This window comes from Ornithorhynchus anatinus, chromosome 19 (genome assembly GCF_004115215.2).
Source record: "Ornithorhynchus anatinus isolate Pmale09 chromosome 19, mOrnAna1.pri.v4, whole genome shotgun sequence".
Lineage (NCBI taxonomy): Eukaryota > Metazoa > Chordata > Mammalia > Monotremata > Ornithorhynchidae > Ornithorhynchus > Ornithorhynchus anatinus.
In genome coordinates this window covers 9,468,385-9,489,749 of record NC_041746.1, presented here as the reverse complement: position 1 = coordinate 9,489,749, position 21,365 = coordinate 9,468,385, and the positions used below count along the sequence as shown (strand labels likewise).

At 42.1% G+C, this 21,365-nt stretch overlaps 1 protein-coding gene across 5 annotated transcripts in view; it reads right to left on the bottom strand.

Annotated features, from left to right (window-relative positions):
* Positions 1–21,365, bottom strand: part of ESRRG (estrogen related receptor gamma) — a 465,100-nt gene that overhangs the window by 408,918 nt on the left and 34,817 nt on the right. For all 5 annotated transcript variants that reach the window (XM_029047306.2, XM_029047310.2, XM_029047308.2 and 2 more), the window contains one exon: positions 11,471–11,588. The gene's annotated coding sequence lies outside the window, so the exon portion shown is untranslated. The remainder of the gene's footprint in view (positions 1–11,470; positions 11,589–21,365) is intronic.

Here is a 21,365-nt window from a genome sequence, read left to right as displayed (position 1 = left end):
GAGATGTTCTGTTTGGTGTTTACAAAAGTTCATCCATGCACCTCTTCATTAAAAAAAAAAAAGCCAGAAATGGGAAGGCTATTATAGTATCCAATTAAGAGCTGATAAGGGCTCAAACTAGGATGGCTTAAATAAGGTTGAAGAAAAGGGGACAGATCCATGAAACATTATAAAAGAACTGGAAAGAGTTCGCGTCATCTTCGACTCTTCTATATTACTGACTCTTACACTGTCTAAGGTTGGGGCTTCTGGGGCATGAAGGATGATAGTGTTGTCAAATGTGATGCAAGAGTCAGGAGGGAAGATAAGGAGGTCAGTTTAAGGGACCACCTAGGCAGAGGGAAAGATCATAAAGAGATGAGATCAAAGCTGGAGAGAAGATTTATACATCATCCCCAAAGAGGTGGCAGTTGAACCAATGCGAATAGGTAAGATCCCTGAGAGTGAGAATGGAGAACAGGAAGAGTAAAACAATCAAAAACTAACCCTGAATTAAAGGGTGAAGAGGGGAAAGAGTCAATAAAGGAACTTTAGAAGAGATGGAAGTGTGTCCATATATACTGGGTCAGTAGAATCAAAGCCAGTGTTTTAGGAGGGCAAGCTAGTCAACAGTTTTGATGGTAGCCTAGAATCTGGATCTGTAGTCAATGGCCTCTAAAGATCTCTCCCGAAAGTAAGGAAATTTAGGCACATCACATCTAGCCTTTGAGGTATCACAAATAAAATGAAGGCATGGTGGCCCAAAGAGGGTATTAGCAGAAAGTCTGCTTGTTCTTTTTAAGTGGTATTTGTTAAGTGCTTAGGAGTGTCATTGTTCTAAGTCCTGGGGTAGATACAACAATCAGGTGTGACTACACCACATGGGGCTCATAAACAAATAGGAAGAAGAAAAGGTACTGAATCCCCATTTTACAGTTGAGGAAAGTGAGGAAGTTAATGACTTGCCCAAGGTCACACAGTAGGCAAGTGGCAAATCTGGGATTACAACTCAAAACCTCTGGTTCCCAGGCCCGACTTTATCCACCAGGCCATGTTGCTTCCCCATATACATTTGCAGTGTTTCTTTCAAGGTGGCACCCCAATAACGCTGGGCAGGTGGAGGAAAAAAGACTCAAAAGTGGTCTTCCTCACCAATCCACAAAAGCCAAAGAAAGCGAGCAGGGATACACCACACTATCGTTCCGCCTGACCAAGGGAGTATCATGACTTGCCTCTGTAATGTCACAAGGACCATCGATGCTAAAGGAGCTCTAGACTCACTCCTCCAGCCTCAGTCTTCACCAGAATTGGCCCCCAGCCAGTGAGAGTAGCCAATGCTACTCACAATTAGTTGACAGCCTGGCAGCTAGAAGAGAGAGGCAACCGGAGATGGAAATTAGCTGGAGATGGACAGAAAGAAAAGGGAAAGAACGTGTCCCTTGTCTAAGCTAACAGCAAGACAAATCCCAGGCTTATGCAAAGGGAGATTTGACCTCCAGAAGGGCCGATGCGAATGAAAGATTTTAGGCCTCAAAAGCACAGGGAACTATGAAAGAGGGTAAGAAAGAACTTCCACCAAAAGGATCGTTGAACAAAGGGTTAATCTACCACAGAGCTGCTCAGGTAGAAGCTTACATTGGGTTGATACCTGTGAAGTATTCATGGCCATTAGAAGCCACCAGGCCCTGTCAACTTCCCATTCGGTGCTCAAAGCGACCATCTGTACATATTTTAACAGGCAGAGATAGTTCAAAGATGGATATTAACGTATAATGTGGTTATGCAGAATTAGAAGGTGGTCCCGGTGCTAGTTTATGGGAGTGGATTTCATTTACATTTCCAGATTTATGGTCTATGATCTTAGGTCATTTCAGGTGAATAAATATTTGAATGACAGAGGTCCAGACAGCATGCACATACCAACTCACTCTGTGTCAGCAAATGGAGAATCAAAGTATCTCCTTCTGTTCAAAATAAACTTGGCAAGGATCAGGGTATTATGGATCTATTGAAGGAAACACTATCCTACCCTAAGAATGTCCCACCCACTGGGAGGAAAGCATGACATGATCGAATTAGGAAATACCTCTTTGTAGGGATCATCATGGTGCTATATTCCTGGGAGCATTAAAGGAGGGGGTGCCCGGTCTGATCAAAACCCTGCACCAACTTTGAGCAAGTTCAATCAGGACGGGAACCTTCAGATCTTCTCGGTTTCTATTAGTGACAACTTTGTCTCCTAAACTCTTGTCAACAGAATTTCAAGTGTCTCCATTGTTTACAAAGAAGGAAGAGTGGAAACTGAAAATTTAGGGATGGCTGATCCTAAGCAAGATGGTAACATGTCTACCTCTTTTGTATGCTCCCAAGTGCTTAGTAGAGTGTTGTGTACATTAAGTGCTCAGTAAATACCATTAACTGTGCTCTTTTCAGATGCCTTCAATCAAGTCAATCAAACTCCAAGGGCGATGGATAATGTCAGAGTAACTAGAAAAGGGAAAAAAAAAACCAAACCAACAAACCAAACACCAGCTAGAGGAAGTTTTCTTTAAGGACATTTTTGCTCTTCTACAAACAAACCCCAAGGACCTGAAGTCAGCAGATATACATGCTCAGGTGGGTTCCTAGACATGGCAAGAAGGAAGCCAGCAGTATGGGAAAAGTGTGTTTCCATTTGATAACGCTCTGTTTGAGTTTATGAAGTCTTCCCTTTGGGGTATTATCCTAAAGAAAGCTCCAGGCAACCTTAGGCCGATTCATCACTTGTCACATCTAAAAGCAGAGTCAGTAATGAGTCAATGGTTGTCTTTTTGTGTGTGCTTAGGATCAAACTCAACTTTGCAGGACAGTGAGATGTTACGATTATACTCTCCCAAGCACATAGTATAGAGTATAGCACAGAGTGAGCTCTCCATACATACTGTTGACTGAAATGGGTTGCTTTCAGCCAAGGGCAAGAGGATGGGAGTATTCAGTTTTTGCTGTTACTGAAACATCTGGATGCCATTCCTTTAGCTACATCCTAAGATTAAAGGAAACAATTTTGTGGGTAAACGTACACATTTAAGTTCCCAAGACATGCACCATGGTGCTATTTTAAGTCAGGAATGATTGAGAAATACAAACCTTAGGTTGGCAAAGAAGGTATATCAAAAATGCAACTAAAAATATACTTTGGGAGTGGCTGCATCAGCAGTTAGACAAATGCTAAATGTAAAGAAAAAAGGCTCTTCTGCTTAAGAAACGGTGTTACTAATGCTGAGTACCCTTAAATAGGTGCTGGTGCATGTTACTGTGACTGACAAAAGTCAATATTTAACAATCTGAGTCTTTAGTTGTACTATCAGCGCACTGAACCTCCTCTATAAAGTTATTCAGATTAATGTCCTTGCTTAGCGCTACTGGCTACAACCTTAGTAAAAACATTTTATTCCAGTAGCAAAAGTGGCTATTAACAAAAAAACTTTCAATTACTCGACTCTCCAAAAAATTTTCAAGTGGGTAACGATGAGCTTTTCCGAAGTTCCCATACAAATTCTTTTTTACCCACCAACACTGTAGAGTTTGAAAAATGACACAACTGCCTATGCAATCTTGAAGGCACACTTTAGGTTGGAATTTAAGTTTCAGGGATTGCTTTGTGAATTGGGAAGGAGAATGGGGAAAAAAAAGCTTGACCAATATAGCGGATAATAAGTCATCTGGGCCAATACAACACAGTTTAAACATGTCCTGATAAATTCTGTCACGTCCTCCAAACTAACAACAAAAGTCGTGAAACCTCTAATGTAGAAGACAAAATAAATAGGTTTCTTGTGGATTACAGCACTGCCACTTATCAGCCCAAAAATTCTCTAGGTGAGCCTGAATGAGGCAATAAAGGATTCACATTTCACCTTTCCTATCAATCACTTATTGAGCCCTTAGTGTTTGCAGAGCATAGTAGGGAGTACGTGGGAGAGTATTATATAACAGGGTTGGTGGATATGTTCCCTGCCCACAAGGAGCCTGTAGTCGAGAGTCTGTCCCCTACGCTCTCTCTCCAAAAGTTACTATGCATTCAGTCCAAGTTTCAGGCACCCAGAAAATGTGACAATAAGTTTACAAAATGATCAATTCCCTTAGCTATCATTAAGAGGGCACTCAAAGGATTGCTGTATGGCACACTGAAGATGAGAAACTACAAGATGGGCAAGCCTAAGGTGAAGCACATTTTCCAACAGTGCAGCATAGCCACTGAAGTAAGCTCATAAGCTCATGGTGGTCAGGGAAAGCGTCTAACCAATTCTGTTATCCTGTGCTTTCCCCAAGCTTTAGTACAGTGCTCTGCACACAGTAAGTACTTAAGAAATACAACTGATTGGAGGGCGGGGAATGGCAATACACTGCCAATTCAATGTTCAGGAATCACAAGTTGGAGGCTCTTCTGGACTTAAGGATTCATGCAGACCATGACGCAGAGAAACAGACACAACCAAACACAAATGCCCTAGAAGCAGAAGGACTTCAAGCTACCGGACAGTCCTCACATGCTGGAAAGTGAAGAAAGAGCAGCTGGTACTACATTGATCTTTTCAGCCACAGCTGTAGTAACAATAATAATATTTAAGCACTTACTATGTGCTGAGCACTGTACTAAGCACTGGGGCCGAAACATCATAATCTGATTGGATGATTGGACGCCATCCCTGGACCACATGGGGCTCACAGTTTAAATAGGAACTGTACAAGCAAATCACCTTTGTATTGATAAGCTATTCACTTAGCTTTCTACATGAAGGCATTCTATTAGATTGTAAAGCCCCTTGGGGGTCGGGACTGTGTTTTTCTGCTTCTACTGTACTCTTCCAAGTTCTTTGTTTGTGGCCTGCATGCATTTAACTCTTTTTCTACTGGTTACTGACTACAATTAAAAACGTGTCCCAACTCTACCTTTTGCACCAATAACATATTTGAGTAAGAAAAGGGTCTATAGACATAAGCAATAGATTCAAGAAGTAGTACTAGTGGTTAAAAATTTTAATTCTGTAGCTTATTCTGAAGTGTTAGCAGCATGGCCTAGTGGGTAGAGCACAGGCTGGGAGTAGGAAGGATCTGGGTTCTAATTCCAGGACTGACACTTGTCTGCTGTGTGACCTTGAGCAACTCACTTCACTTTTCTGTGCCCCAATTACCTCATCTGTAAAACTGGGGTTAACACTGAGCCCCATGTGGGACAAAGACTGTATCCAACCTTGTACTTGCCCCAGTGCTCAGTACAGTACAGAAGCAACATGGCTTAGTGGAAAGAGCATAGGTTTGGGAGTCAGAGGGCGTGGGTTCTAATCCCAGATCCACCACGTGCCTGCTGTGTGACTTTGGGCAAGTCACTTAGCTTCTCTGTACCTCAGTTCCTTCATCTGTAAAACAAGGATTAAGACTGTGAACCCCTCGTGGGACATCGTGATTTCCTTATATCTACCCCAGTGCTTAGAACAGTGCTCGGCACATAGTAAGCACTTAAATACCATTAAAAAAAATAGTCCAAACACATCTTTGTGTTGCAAATTGCTTAACCTCTTTCTGAATAGCATCATTCTTATTTTATACTGTCCATGAGAGAGGACAGGATCCACCCTAGAAGCCTTTTCATAATTTGTAGATAAAAGGATCTGCAGTGGCTGCCATCCACCCCAAACAACAGCAATTTCAGCATGAGGGAGTGGACCTGTTTTCTTCCAGCAGAAATGGGATTTGGAAACTACACAGTCCCACTAGAAGACAGGCTCCGGGGAAAGGTATCACTTTACGAGGAAAGTCCAGCTACTCCTCGGCAGCTGCGAAGTTGTCAGCCGTGGCATTCTTTACAGAGCTGGGGGGCTGTTCGGTGCTGACACGTTCACTTTGGAGCACCGGCAAAAAATAAAAATAAAATACACGGCTGGAATGTTGAGCTAGGCAAAGAGAGCAGATGCCTGGAAAGAAAAAGTCTATCCTACATCAGGTGCTTATAAGCCTTCTGGAAACTTTACAAAAGCAGCACAGGATGATATTTTTCTTTCAGACTAGCTATTTATTTGGCTATTTTAGGAGTCCCCTCCTACCTCCTCTCCCCTACCCCAAGAAGCTGCATCTAGCCTAAAAATGCTCCTGAGCCACAGTAAATACATATATTGTCCTAAAAGCCATATTTCCTACAGTCTTAGAGGCCATACTGACAGTTCCTACATTTCTGAAAAGTATTACCACCTTCTTCAGGATTTAACCACATTTGTCGCTATAGTTATATGCTCACCCAAGTCGGAAGTTCTAGACTAAAAGCTGGTGGGTAGGGTTGAGATCAGGCAGTCAAGATGATTCCTTGGAGTTCTTCATTGGAAGCTTTACCAGAAGAAGATGGATGCATGAGGTGCTTTTAATACGTTGCAGAGAGGAAAACAAGGAAGGAGTGCAGAACAGTGTACTGTAGCTCAGTAATGAAGGTCACTCTTGTGACTGGCTACAAAGGTGGGCCATCCTCGGATTCCTGCAGTTACAGTGTTTCTTTAGGCATTAATGTGCCACCCTGTGCTAAATGCATGGCTACTGTAGTGGTTATCATGAGGCTGTTTGGCAATAAAGATGCACCAGCCTTAGCAAATGAAGAGGCATGGGAGGTGCAGAAAGGTCAGAGAAAAGAGCAGAAAAGAAATCAATGCCGAAAGAGGTCATTTTATGAGCTTCAGAGGGAGCTATAGTCATTGATTATAATATCACTGCAACAACACAGGGCTCCCTGAGACCTGAAATTACATCTGCAGCCTGAATTTATAGGACTCGCCACAGACTCTGGTGTAGGTGACAGTGCCCCCACTAAGTGAGAACTACTTAAGCAATGTGCTACATTCTCAAGGGCGGAGGGGACCAAAGAGGCTGCTACTTCGGAGTAGCTTGGTCATGGGTGAATTTCTTCAAATGCTCATTAAGTAGGATACTAATGAGATGGGGAGCATTCTTACTAGCTTAAATTTATGTGTTACCATTCTATTTTTGATGAATTATTTAGTCTCTTCAGCTATTTCATTTTAACCCCTTACGTTGGAAGCCAGTACGACACTAAAACAGAAGCCTAATGTACACCTCAGAACTCCTGCAAGTACTTTTTTCAATGCCCTAAAAATGCTCTCTGGCCAACCAAACCTGCATTATACTCCCACATTTCCTAATGCCAGCTTTTCCTGCACCTCGCATCCCTGATATGCTTCAATCTTCAATCCCAGATTCCCATGAAAACTCAACAAAAATGAAGCAAAAATGGAGAATGGCCATTTTTTTCTAGGCCTTGTCTTCATTTTCATCGTGGTGCTTTACTGTCACTAGACCTACTCTTATAAAGGTTTGTGTTACGGGGACTAAACGCTTAGTACAGTGCTTTACACACAGTAAGCATTCAGTAAATATGATTGAATGAATGGGACACTAGCAATACCTACCGTTTAGCTGGAAGAGAGGTTCCAATATGTACCACAGTAATCCCACCATTCTTTAAATATCAGTCATATTTTGAGTGCAAACTCTGTATAGGGAACTGTTCTAAGCTCTTGGGACAATACACCACAATATAACAGACATTCCCTGCCCAAAACAAGCTTACGGTCTAGAGGGGGAGACAGACGGTCATATAAATAAATTCTATATATGGACATAAGTGCTGGGGAGGGCTTGGGTAATGAATGAAGGGAGCAAGTCAGGGCTAAGGAGTAGAAAAAGAGGAAATTAGGGTTTAGTCAGGGATGACCTCTGGAGGAGATGTGCCTACAATAAGGCTTTGAAGATGGGGAAAGTAATTGTCTGAGGGATAGGAAGAAGAAGGGCACTCCAGGACAGAGGCAGGACGTGAGCGAGAGGTGGGTGGCGAGATCAAGGTACAGTGAGGTTGGCATTAGAGAAGCAAAGCGTGCAGGCTGGGTTGTAGTAGGAGAGTATTGAGGCGAAGTAGGAAGGGGCAAGTTGATTGAGCTGATGGTAAGGAGTTTGATGCAGAGATGGATGGATAACCAGTGGAGGTCCCTAAGGAGTGGGGAATATCCCGATTTGTGGGAAAGAGGATATGGATAAGCAAAATCTTCAAATGACTGCTCCTTTCAGTTTCCACTCATACCCAAAGAAATCTTTATCAAAGTGTGAGTCACAACATTTGTCTTACCTGAGCTTCATAGCCTTACCCTGCTCTACCCTCTACTGATCTCCCCTTTCTTCTGGCAGAAGGGTTAAGAGAGTAGTGAAATAAATGGACAAAGCAGAGACAGGAGGAAGGGGAGGCAGAAATTCTCGAGGCAAAGCACTGGCTGTTTTGGAATGGTGATCACACTGTCACCAACCAATAATTACACAGCACCCCGAGTGCACCTGACCCTGCACAAGGCTCCATAGGGGTTTCAAAGTTAAGGTATCTTCAGTCTCTATATTCAAGGAGCTTACAAGCTAATAGAAAACATGATGGCAAATACAGGTACAGCATCAAATCAATTGATCATTGCTTGGATGCATATAATTCCTTATCCACATGTATACAAGGAAGCTGAAATGGTTTGATGATAAGCAGTTCGGCTTCAATCAGAAAGGATTTGTCCAAGGAGGTGGCATTTTATGCAAACATATTTGAGACATTGACCTCTCAATAATGTTACCCTGAGCAAGACAATGGAGATCAGAGACTAAATGACAAGGATTAAAAAGGATAAATCATAGCTTTTCTAATTTCACATGAAGCACAAGACACTTAATGAAAGCCCCAAAGCTCTAAAGACAAGGGGTATGTATGTGGGGAAAATCCTGAGCCCTCAACAACAATAAATGTGGTATTTAAGTGCTTGCTATGTGCCAAGCACTGTATTAAACACTGGGATTGAGACAAGATGACCAGATCGGGCAGAGTCCCTGACCCAACATGGACCTCACAGTTTAAGTACGAGGGTATAGGATATAATCCCTATTTTATAGATGAGGAAACTGAGGTCTAGAGAAGTGAAGTTATTCACACAAGGTCACACAAACAAGTGGTGGAGCTGGGATTAGAACCCAGGTCCTCTGACTCCCAAGACCAGGCTTTTCCCATTAGGCCACGTTGCTTCTTCAACACAAGCTCAAATCCTTCCAGTTTTCTTTCTCCTCTGGCAGCCCACTGTAGTCTCTACAGGAATACCCACACCATGTTCTCTTCTCCTCCATATGATTCTATACCCTATAAGGGAGGCTATAATTAAACAGGGATCTGGGTCCCAATCCTTTCAATATTCTATTGGTAGCTAACAACAGCTACTTTATCATTCAATCAAGTAACCATTTTGGCAGGACTGTAGCAGAATCTGGATTTCATATGTTTTACAGCCTCTTCAGTAAATGGTCCAATTATTATGGAACTTAAGCACTTACTATGTGTCAAGCACTGTTCTGAACACTGAGGTAGACATAAGGTAACCAGGATTGTCTCAGTCCCTGTCCAACATGAGGCTCACAGTCTCGATCCCCATTCTACAGACAAGGTAACTGAGGCACAGAGAAGTGAAGCGACTTGCCCAAAGTGACAGAGACAAGTGGAGGAGCCGGATTTAGAACCCATGACCTTCTGAAAGGTTGACTAGAATTAAAAAAAAACAACTTATGGGAACTGCTTGCAATTATTTGTAAGTCTGGCTTAATAGAAAAAATAGAAATGCACCCATCCACAGCAATCCTATGTTTTTCAGGGTCCGTTTCTTACATTTGAGACGGAAAGGCAAGTTTTGAAGTGCTAACCACATAGGTAAAATAGTCCACCTGTTGCTAGACAGCATTCCCTCATTTTACATTTAAATAAACTAGAAGATGAAAAAAAGATGATTTAAATGTGTTTTAAATTGTTTCACTTTCCCAACCAAAACTTCCCAAATCCATAGGATGTGCACAGCTTCCTTTTCCCCATATTGTTTTCATCTACAATTCAAAATAAATAAATTATCTTGCCCCACCCAAAAAACAAAATAAAAATGACAGTCTCACTGATCTGGTTAAGAGGCAAACAAAAATTCACAAAGGTTTTATTAAAAATAGGAAAAGAAGGTCAGCTTGTTTTCCCCAAAGAAATGTCCACAGCTTGCAGGAATTATTACTGCACAATAGTTTCTTTATTAAATTTAGTGTGCAGAGGAAAACGAGAAAAAATCAGAACTTGATAAGCATTGGAAGTTCCACTCTGTTCTAGCCAAAACTCTACTTGAGCCCTGCATCTGCAAATCAGAAGGAATATAAAAATCCTAGACAGAGAATTAAATCACAAATGCAACAAATACATTTTTGACTTGAGGAGAAAGGGGGTGGGGCGGAGAGATGACAGACACAACAGAGGGAAATATATGTCATTAACCAAGAGTAATATAATAACCCCTTATGGAAATCGACAGAACCTAGAGTGGGTTCCCAGGAGTATCCCTAAATGCTTTCTCTTCCTCTGCTCCAGAATCACTGCATCCCCCTCAGGATACCACAATAGGGATACCTTTCCAAGCTTTGTAATTTGGCTCAGAAGTCAAAGTGGCAAAAGGTGTTTAGGGTTATATCCATCCACAACTCATACCACACAATCTGGCTAAAATTAGACAGCCACCCTGCTAAATGTCTAGGTTCTACCTGTATCTAATTCAAAGACAAGGTTTGTTAATGAATTAGTTCAAGCGATTGAAAGAGGCACTAAAGCTGCCTTCATTAACGAACATTTTTCACCACTGGCAGTCACGGGAAGTTTCAATCTGAAGTTAAGTGCCCTCATAGAATGGATTCCAGCAAATACCTCAGGACAGTGCATTAATTCTATTTATATTAATATTTGGAATGTCATATAGGATTCTGTTGCTGCTTTGGTGCCATACTTTGTCTTTTTACCCAATTCCCACAGCATAATTAATGTAACCATATTTTAAAACTGGAGCTTACTAAGCAACAGGAATGGGAAAGATGAACAACTGAAAATTTCTCCCTAGCTTTTGACTAATTAAATCCCCAGCTTGTCAACAGCAGGCCATATCTTCATAATAAAGAAAAGGGCACAGACTCAGTTTCAGTGCCCTGAATGGGACTGAAAATCCTGCCTGGTTACATTCTGCATCACGCCACTGGCAGAATTTTATTTTTTGAAGGCAACAAATTTAATTGCTAAAAATATCCACAACAGGGATGTCTGCCACTTGCTCGTTCAGTAAACCAACACAAAAATTAAGGCAATGACCACAAGACCAGGAGCTAAAACACAGGGTCTACCACTTTATCCCTAACAAGATTTTTACAGTGAATTCTCCAGTCCCCATAGAGTGGGTTTAGGAAGGGTATGGAAAACAGATGTCCAAAGAGAGTGGATTTACCACATCATTTTAGTCACTTTCAACTGCCTCCTTCCCTACATAATCGTTCACCTCTAAGAAGTGGCAAAACTGGTTTGGAAAGGAGGATGAAGAAGAAGAAAAAGATGAGAAGCCCAAATCCTGGATAATCTACAAACCTAATAAATGAGCCCCTGTAGAACCTTCAGTGATGTCCACATGATGACATTCTTTTTTCTTCCTCAAAGTCAGGATGAGAATCAAGGCTTAAATTAGGCAGGCTGTCAGATCTGGAACCTGAAGAAGAAAAACATTTTAGTTCCTTGCTTGCGGTTTTTGTTTGGGCCCACAGAGTAGGTGGGAACTAGAGTTTTAGCTAGCAGAGAGGGTCAGGGATCAGTAGACTTTTGTTTTTAATCACAACGTAATCAATGAGAGGAGTGAATCCATGAAATAAGTAACCCAGCAGATTCTCAAGAGGTTGTCAGGAAACTGGCAACTGAACAGGCAGCTTTCTGCTATCTCTCACTGTGAAGTAACAGTATCTGGGCTAGAGATATGTTTGCCAAACATATCTCTAGCCCAGATAATTAAGTTAGTGCAGCAAACTAGCTACACACTTTGAAGTGTGGATGCAGTTGAATGCTAATCTTTCTCTCACCCCATAGGTTAAGCCCACAATCTCCTCATACATGTTAACCATCCTGTGACCTTTACTCCATCCTCATTAGCACATCATTTCTGTTAGCCAACTGCTTTGGGATTTATATAAAAGGGGGAATTATAAACAAAAATGGCAAGCATGGCATCTAATATACTAGACTTACCACTAGAGTTAAACTAAAGCTCTCCTCGGGACATGTCTGTTGTTAAAGTGTGGAAAAAGGGGCAGGGGATAAAGAAAAACCCTCAACTACATAGTAATGTAGTTACAGGTAACACTGACAACCGAGAATACTAAGACATTATTATTACTAACCTAGCACTTAGAACAGCGACTGACATAGTCAATGCTTAACATTTCGCTGCTATAAGTAATAACAGTATATTAAGCATTTACTTTGTTTCATGCATTTTACTTAATGCTGGGTTAGCATTATTATTAGTATTATTAGTAGTAATAATACTACTAACAAATAGTATTTCATTAGGTACAAGATAAGCAAATTAGACAGTCTCTGAACCACGGGTTCACAATCTAAAGGGGAGACAGAACAGGTGTTTCATCCTCGTTTTACAAGGCTAAGTGCTTATTATTATTACTTTGTGCTAATCATTTCACTAAGCACTGGGGTAGATAGAAGAAAATCAAGTAAGACACAGTCCCTATCTGACATAAGGCTCACAGTAAGTAGGAGGAAGAACGAGTATTGAATCCCCATTTTAGGGCTGAAAAAATTGAGGCACAGAAAAATTAACTTGTCCAAGGTCACCCAGCAGGCAAGTGGCAGTGTTGGGATTGGAACCCAGGTTTCCTGACTCTCAGGACCATGCTCTTTCCACTAAGCATACTGCCTCCCAAGACGGTGAATTTCACACACACACACAAGTTCAGAGACTCCAACACTTTCTGAAATTGCAGAGTTGAGCTGAGTAGCTCAAATCAACCAGGTATCTTAGGTTGGGCCCAGGGAGCTACGCCATCCAGTATCAATCAATGGCATTTATTGAGCACTTACTATGTCCAGAGCCCTGTTCTAAGAGCTTCAGGAGGTACAGTAAGAGAATTAGCTGACACGTTCCCTGCCCATAATGAGCTCACAGTCTTGAGGAGGAGACAGACATTAATGTGAATAACTTGGAACAATGCATACACATGTATCCTTAAATAATAATAATAATTATGGTATTTGTTAAGGGCTTACCGTGTGCCAAGCACAGGTCTAAGCACTGAGGTAGATACAAGGTAATCAGGTTGTCTCAAATGTGGCTCACAGTCATAATCCCCATTTTACAGATGAGGTAACAGACACAGAGAAGTTAAGTGGCTTGCCCAAGGTCATACAGCAGACAAGTGGTGGAGCTGGGATTTGAACCCACGTCCTCTGACTCCCAAGCCCGTGCTCTTTTCACCAAACCACGCTGCTTCTCTAATACATATCTAGTGGCCATAACTCAGTTCTGGCTTGACCGTGCCTCCAAAACTAGGCCCATAGTGGAATTTGGGGCCCCGAGACTAGTTGTTCCCAAGCCTTTAGCCTGAGCCACAAGTCATAAAGCATTTGAAATCCTTAAGCCAACGGGGCTCAACCTACAGCAGAAGATGTCAACCTCTGCCCTGAAATTCCCAGCTGGTGCCAGGTTCACTTTGAGGTCAATGTAAATTTGATGGGCAGAAGAGGCATGCAGAGAGTGTATGGAAGTCAGACTCCATTCCCTCAGGACACTGAGCAGAAAATTCCTAAGCTGATACGGAGGATCTTACAGTTCTGCAGCTAGAAAATCATTTCACGGAGAGGTTAAAGTAGATATCCTGGCCTGTCCACTCTGTCTCACAAATTCTGCTTTTCAGATGCTTATATGTTTCCACTGATTTCTGATGTTTCTCTTTCCTGTTTCCGTTGACCAACCAGGTTTAGTACAAGACAAAGGTAAACGCTGAGCTATGACAGATTTAAATATCTCCTTCAGACCTCCCAATGTTTGGGAAGAGAATGGACAGAGTCAGCTTTCCTGATTCTTGCAGAAATTCCCAGATTGAATGTGATCTTACAGTTCAGGATCTCAACAGGATCTACTTAGAAAAGAATCTTGAATATCCCCGAGACTTCATCAGAGAACACAGGTCCAGATTTTTTGCAGAGGCAAGGTCTTTGGAGGGCAGACCTAGACCGATGACAAAAATCTTTATAGGGGATTCTTCTGTCATCTTTTCATTGCACACATCAAGAAGGAGCCCCAGGAGACACGAAAGTATGACATGAGGGACACAGATGTGAACAGATCATTTTGCATTGGCTCACTCCACATGCAACGAATGTGTTCTGTCTGTAATTTGCCGACAATCTGTAGAACAGCTCAGGCAAGAATGGGTCTTCGGAAGAAAGGGATGGTTTGTAATGGGTCACAGGTCTAATGGTAACAGGAGCCAAGGAGGAAGATTCCCCGCCTCAACACACACACTTTAAATCTGCTTTAAAGACAGCAGTCTTAGCTTTCCACAAAACAGGTTCTTCCTGCTCTGTTATAGTACACTAATGAGCAGTAACTTCCTCGCATCCTAAGTACTAGAAAAATGGGAATGTTTTTTAGGGGAGGCAGCACAGTGTAGTTGCAAAGCATCAATCTGGAAGCCAGAGAGTCCAAGTCTGTGACAGAGTTCTGCCACTGGCCTGCTGTATAACTAGGGGAAAGTCACTTAACCTCTCAGTACCCCAGTTTCCTATTTCTTACTCTCCCAAGTGCAGGTCATAATACCTGCCTTTCCATCTATATTCCTAACTATACAGTTCCAGGCGTGTTTCCATTTGGAAGATGTTATCTGACCTTCTATGGTTCCATTAGGGCTTAACTGGACCAAAGAGCATGCAGCTCCCATTGGAAACATTTTTCTGACAAGAGCAAAACATCCTGTTTATTTTTCATTTGTTGTCTTTTTTCTGAACTCCAGCAGGGAATCTTAACTATGAAATAACCTATAAAAATGAAATCGGAAGAGTCAATCTGTATTTTCTCCCTCTTACCCTGTAAACTTCAAAATACTGGAGTCCAGAGCTACTTTCAGAGCAAGCAGGAAACTAATAACTTCAGTTTTCCAAACTTGCCTTGAAAAATTAGACCCCTTGCCAGGGATTTAACCTATCCTAGAGCACTTTACCAGCAGTGAAGTAAAAAACAAAGCCTGACAAGGTAACCCAGATGCCCACAGCACAGAAAACTGTTTGAACACTAACAAGCTACGGAGACTAAAGAAGTCCAAACTTACACACATGCGCCCGCACGCGCACGCACACACACAACATTTAATTTTCTGCAAGATTACCCACAGTAATTACAAAGTTTCCATAATACTGCCTTAAAAGCTTGGAACTACTGGATCCATAAGAATTGATCTTTTATCTTTCACCTTTGCTGTATACTGCGTCTATGCACTCCATGAATATAGGCAGTATCTTCCACTAATTTCTAAGGGTAGTAAACTGAAACTTACCCAAAATTAAGTTGGTTTTTAAGCCGTTGAAAGCAAGTCTATAGCATATCGAGTGCATGCATAAACAAGCATCACTGTCGTCACAGGAAAAAGACCCCATCCAACAAATACTTTAGACCTATAATCTTTATACATTCATTAACTGCTAGTTTGATATCTACAAGCAATAATTTGATCTTAGTTGTGCCTGCCTAGATACCACCTACACTATTTCATTCATTTTAGGAAACGGGCCAAGAAATACAATATTTCTGATGCTTCAGGTACAACATGAATGGACTTTTGACTGATAAATCTATAGTTGAATTTTGAATGGTCAGGTTATTTGTGAGCTGCCATATCAAACCCATAAGTCGCATATTTTTTTTATCTGGGGGGAAAAAAAATCCATCTGTTCTCATGTCTTATAATAGACCATTCTAAGCAAAGAAATCCACTCTAAAATGTATGTGACACACTGAAGAGGATCTTAACAAGATAAGTTATGGTAATTGGTATGACCAACTCATAAAATAAACTGTACACTCATCCTACTGGCTGCAGTCAGAGTGACTTATAAAAATTCCAAAAAGGAGAATTGAGCTTAGTATATTTTAATGGTACTATGACAAAGGTACGTAGCCGCTCCAATCCCCATTCTGGACCAGAACTTGGTCCTACCTACACACGCCCAAGGCTATCTACAAAGATATTCTCCCCTTCTCTTCCCACTTCCCTGCCGCAGTAATCATTTTCCTCTGTATGATAACTTAAATGCAATAAGATCTGGTGTCCAGAGCAGTGGATCGAGCACGTTGGCAACTTGGTCCTATACCAGATTGACTGTTGTAAGACCTTGAGAACAAGCACTTGACCTGTCTGTGAGATTACTTACTACCCCAAAATCCTGCCCAAGGGACTTAAAGGCTCTTCCACCATCTGATCAGTTTTCTTCTCCTACTGTTCCCCAGTTTAAACTCTTCATTCCCCCAAACTAATCTATTCCTCACTTAAAACTCTCCTGTCATTAAATCCCCGCTCACATCTTTCCCTGGGCACAGGACTTTTCACCCTTTGTACCTGCAAACCATGCCCCTCCCCACCACCTTCAAAGCCCTCCTTGAAAGTCACCTCTTCCCCTAGAGAAGCCCTGATGCAATCCCCTTCTTCCTAGTCATCCACCACCCCCTTACCACACAGATACATCTGGCCTAGTGGAAAGGTGGGAAGCAGCATGGCCTAGTGGAAACAGCACAGGCCCGAGAGCCAGAGGATCTGGGTTCTGATCCCAGCTCCACAACTTACGTGCTGTGTGACCTTGGGCAAGTCACAACTTCTTTGCCTTGGTTTCTTCATCTGCAAAATGTAGATTCGATACCTGCTCTCCCTCTTATTTAGAATATGAGCCCTATGTGGGACTTGATTATCTTGTATCTACCCCAGCGCTTAGTACAGTGTTTGGCATATAGTGTTTAACAAATACTGCAATCATCATCAATATCTTTGCATCAGTCACTTTACCTTTTCACCTACTTATTGCTATTGGTTTTTTCTCGGCCGTTGAAAAACTTAAAATCTAATGAGGATCACAGTTTTTACTTCTATTGCATAATCCAAGTGCCTTGTTCAGTGCTCCCGTTCACAGTAAATTCTCAATAAATCCTGTTGAAGGTTAAAAAAAAAAAGTGTCAGAAGGAAATTAGGGAAATAAAAGTATTTCCTCCCATGGCTTCACAATTTTTGCAAAGTTTGGCATCATTGCCATGTACAACACGGCTTAACCAACGATATTTATTGAGGACTTAATTACGTGCTCGGGAGCTAAAATAAAGTAGGCACAATCCCTGCCTTAAAGGAGCTTTTGTCAGTCATCTAGCAGTGGTGGGAAGGGCAGTCTGGGAAAATGATGCTATGAACCATAGGATGGTTCCCTCAGATAAGCTCTGGTGGAAAGAATACTAGCTGAGAAATGAGGAAATCCAACTCGTGGTGCATATGGCCTTTATTTATAATGGCAACTCTACAGATGGGGAGAGCCTAACCATGCAGAAGAGTGCAGCTGAAGAGATCGATGCAGGACCGACATTCCCTTCACATTGTTTGCACACGAAGCTAGATCCTTGCTGCTCCAATGCATTTGTCCCAGACAGGGCCGGTCTGTTTTTTTCAAGCCTACCTCTTGGTGTTCTGATCTTTGCAAAAGCCTTTGCTCGGTAAGAGAAATTCTCTTTTTATTGCAGCCACCAGACTGCAGCAGGGACTTCCCAGAAGTCTGGGTCCTGTGCTTCTCTACGTCTTTAAAACATTTATTCTGCCCTTGCCACTTCCGTGTGCCCCCCTTTGAGTTCACCACACAACAGCTGCTTGGGTATCTTGCAGTCATCAGTCTCTGTCTTAAACACACTAAGGATAGAGAGAGAAAAATTGTCCCCGGGGAGCATGGCTGGAACCTTCTCTGTGAACAAACTAAATTCTTTTTCAAAAAGAAATATTCATATTAAAGGGTGGGGAGGGGTAGGTATTGCCTCCTTCACTCAAATGCAAAAAGTTCAACTGCAGGGTCACAATCAAATAGATGAAGAGTCCTCATTTGTTTTAATTTCTCTTCGATTACTCAATCGGAAAGTTTATGGCTCAGTCGCCTCCGGTCGGGTGTTTCTAAGCACACAAAACTTAGAAGTAGCACGTCCTAGTAGAAAGAGCATGGCCCTAGGAGTCAGAGAACCTGCATTCTAATCCGGACTCTGTCACATGTCTGCTGGGAGACCTGGGGCAAATCACTTCACTTCCTTGTGACTCAGTTACTTCATCTGTAAAATGGGGATGAAGACTGTGAGCCCCCTGTGGGACAGAGATTGGGTCCAACCTGATTAATCTGTATCTACTCTAGCACTTAGTACAGTGCCTGGTACCCAGTAAGCACTTAAATACCCCTAAAAGGGGAACGAACCCAATGAGGAGCAGTATGGCCTAGACCAAACAGCCCGGGCCTGGGAGTCAGAGGACCTGGGTTCTGATTCCAGCTCTGCCACTTATCTGCTTTGTGACCTTGGGCAAGTCACTTCACTATGTCTCAGTCACCTTATCTGTAAAATGAAGAAAAGGACTATGAGCCCCCACGGAATGTGAACTGTGGCTAACCAGATTCTCTTGCATCTACCCCAGCACTTAATACATACTTAATAAATACCATTTTCAAAAAAAGGATCCTCAAAATATGGAACACAGAAGAAATATTATGGTATTTCAAAGACTCATCATCTCTACCATTTTCAAAAAGGAAAAGAAGGATACTATTGGGATAGCTCACCACTTTCAAGATTTGAATCAGAATACTTTCAGAAAGGCTTCTGAAGAGCAAATGGTCAATAAATACCACTGACTGACTGAATGCACTGCCTGAATCACAATGTGGCTTCACACCAAATGAAAAGCAGACACGATCTTCACAGCCTGAAAGAGGAGTAAATAGTACCATCCCCTCCATGTAGTTTTAGCAGATCTTACAGAGCGATTAGACTTTATAAAAAGAATTCGCTGTGGTCAGGGATTATGTCTGTTTGTTGTTATATTATACTCTGAGCAATTAGTACAGTGTTCTGCACACTATAAGCGCTCAATAAATGTCTGATTGATAGACTTGAGCTCTTGGAACTACTAGAAACTTCATCCTCCCTGTCAAGTCTGTAATGGTTAATTGTGGTATTTATTAACTGCTACTATATAGCAAGCACTGTACTAAGCTCTGGGGTAGATACAGGATAATCCCACATGAGGCTCTCAGAATAAGGAGAGGGAACAGGTATTTAATCCCCATTTTGCAGATGAGGGAACTGAGGCACCGAGAAGCTGAGTGACTTGTTCAAGGTCACACAGCAAACAATCGGCAGAGCTGGGATTAAATCCCACGACTTCTAACTCCCAGGTCCGTGCTCTTTCCACTAGGCCACACTGCTTCCGCAGGCAGTGTGGTTGAGTCTGAGATGATGATGCCTTCATTGACTCTTTCCCTGTCACCATCAGGATTGCGGGATAGGTCCAGTTCTACTCACCCTACTCCTGCTACCAGGCTTGAGGATGAAGTGATGGTATTGTCCTCCTAAGTTTTTAGTACAGTGCCCTACACATAGTAAGTGCTCAAATACCACTGATGATGATCCAGAAGCTGGGGTCAGGATATGCAATTACTCCGCTGGGAAACTTTTCAAACAAGCTATGAGCATCGTAAAACAATCTGGACCAATCATCCAGAATCTGATGTATGCTAGTGTCTGTGCTCTTGAGGAATATGCAAACACACACATACATCTATCAATTCTATTATATTGTACTTTCCCCACCGCTTAGTACAGTGCTCTGCACACAGTAAGCACTCAGTAAATAACCACTGATCGAACGCTCAACCACCACTGAAGTCAGCTGCACCGACAAAAAGCCTGAAGAGAATTGAGGTACATACCAGCTTATAACTGGAAAATCCTACACATAACCATAGGCATTCGTTTTATTCTGCTACCTAAACAGTACACATTGCATGTTTAGACAAAGTAGGAAACAGAATTGAGGCAGCATGGCTTCTGGGAAATTGGGAGAGATGGGTGACAACGAAGTATCAACGTTCATATTAAGTTGTGGATCGATACGGCTGTGATGCCATCTGATTATCTATATGGCTGACAAACTTGGACCTTCTATCTCTGACACAATCACCCTCTTAAGTAATTTCACAGGGACACATATGAAAAAAGTCAACTCATGGCAGAACGAGATTACCAAGAAAATGCTTCTGGAACACAGTTGGTTTACTGACACTGATCTAATACCCACGACCACTGGTCAGGACACGTGTAAAGAATAATGACGACAAAGTCTTTAAGAATAACTGGGATTCCAGAAGGCAGTTCTGAAACTAGGGCTAGACTTCTGCTCCACGATACAACAACTGCAGAAGCTCCCAATCAGTTTTTTCAAAGCTCCTTGAAGGCAGGGATCGAAGTTACTAGTTCAAATGGATTTTCCCCAGTGCTAAGTACAGCACGCTGCACAGATTAAGTACCCAATAAATACGATTAATTCAGTCATTCTTGCATGTGTAGATACAATCTCATCATCAGTTGTGTCATCTGCAAAAAGCATAGGGGACAACTTCAGTTCTAAGTCTGTAGTGTGCATTTGTGTACAAACACACAAACACAATATTTCAGGAGGAAGTTAAAGTTAAGGATTGTGTAGGCCAGTAGTAGAATTGAGAAAAAGCTTCCTGGAGGGGTGTAACTATCAACCATATTAGAGCCCCTAACGGGTGCAGAGCACTGTACTAAGCACCTAGCCTAGAGCTATGAAATCAGAAGGAAGTAGCGAGTACTCAGTACAGCAATGTGCCCGGCAATTGCTCAAGAAACACTATTGATTGATAATGCAAACAGAGAACGGAAGCCGTTTCACAAATAAAGAAAAGTTTGGACCAAATTTTAAGAGTGGGAGAGAAAGCAAAGCTTAGGTTGCTGGAACGGTTGGAAGGGGTGGGGTGGGGGTGGAGAAGTGAGAAAGAGAGAAAGAAAGAGAGAAAGAAAGAGAGAGAGATGGCAGCAAGCTCACTGGAAATGTGGAGTTTGGACCAGGTCCCTAAGGGAGATGAATATATAACATTGGGTGAGGCCACCTGGTGGAGGATTTAAAGGCCAAATTTAGGAGGCTGCGTTTGAACTTACTGGAAAACCATGAATATTCATGACTGTGAATATTCATCTAACTTGGATGAAGCAACAGACATGGCAATTGGCCTTGGCTGCTCAGTGCAGAACGCTCTGAAATAGCGAAAGGCCAAGGCTAATAGCAGAGACAGTGTGACAGTGGAATAGACAGAAGGTGATGAGTACGCTGATAAGAGATATATTGGTGAGGACAGGGAGGAATGGGTGCAAACAAATATGGCAAAAAAAAGA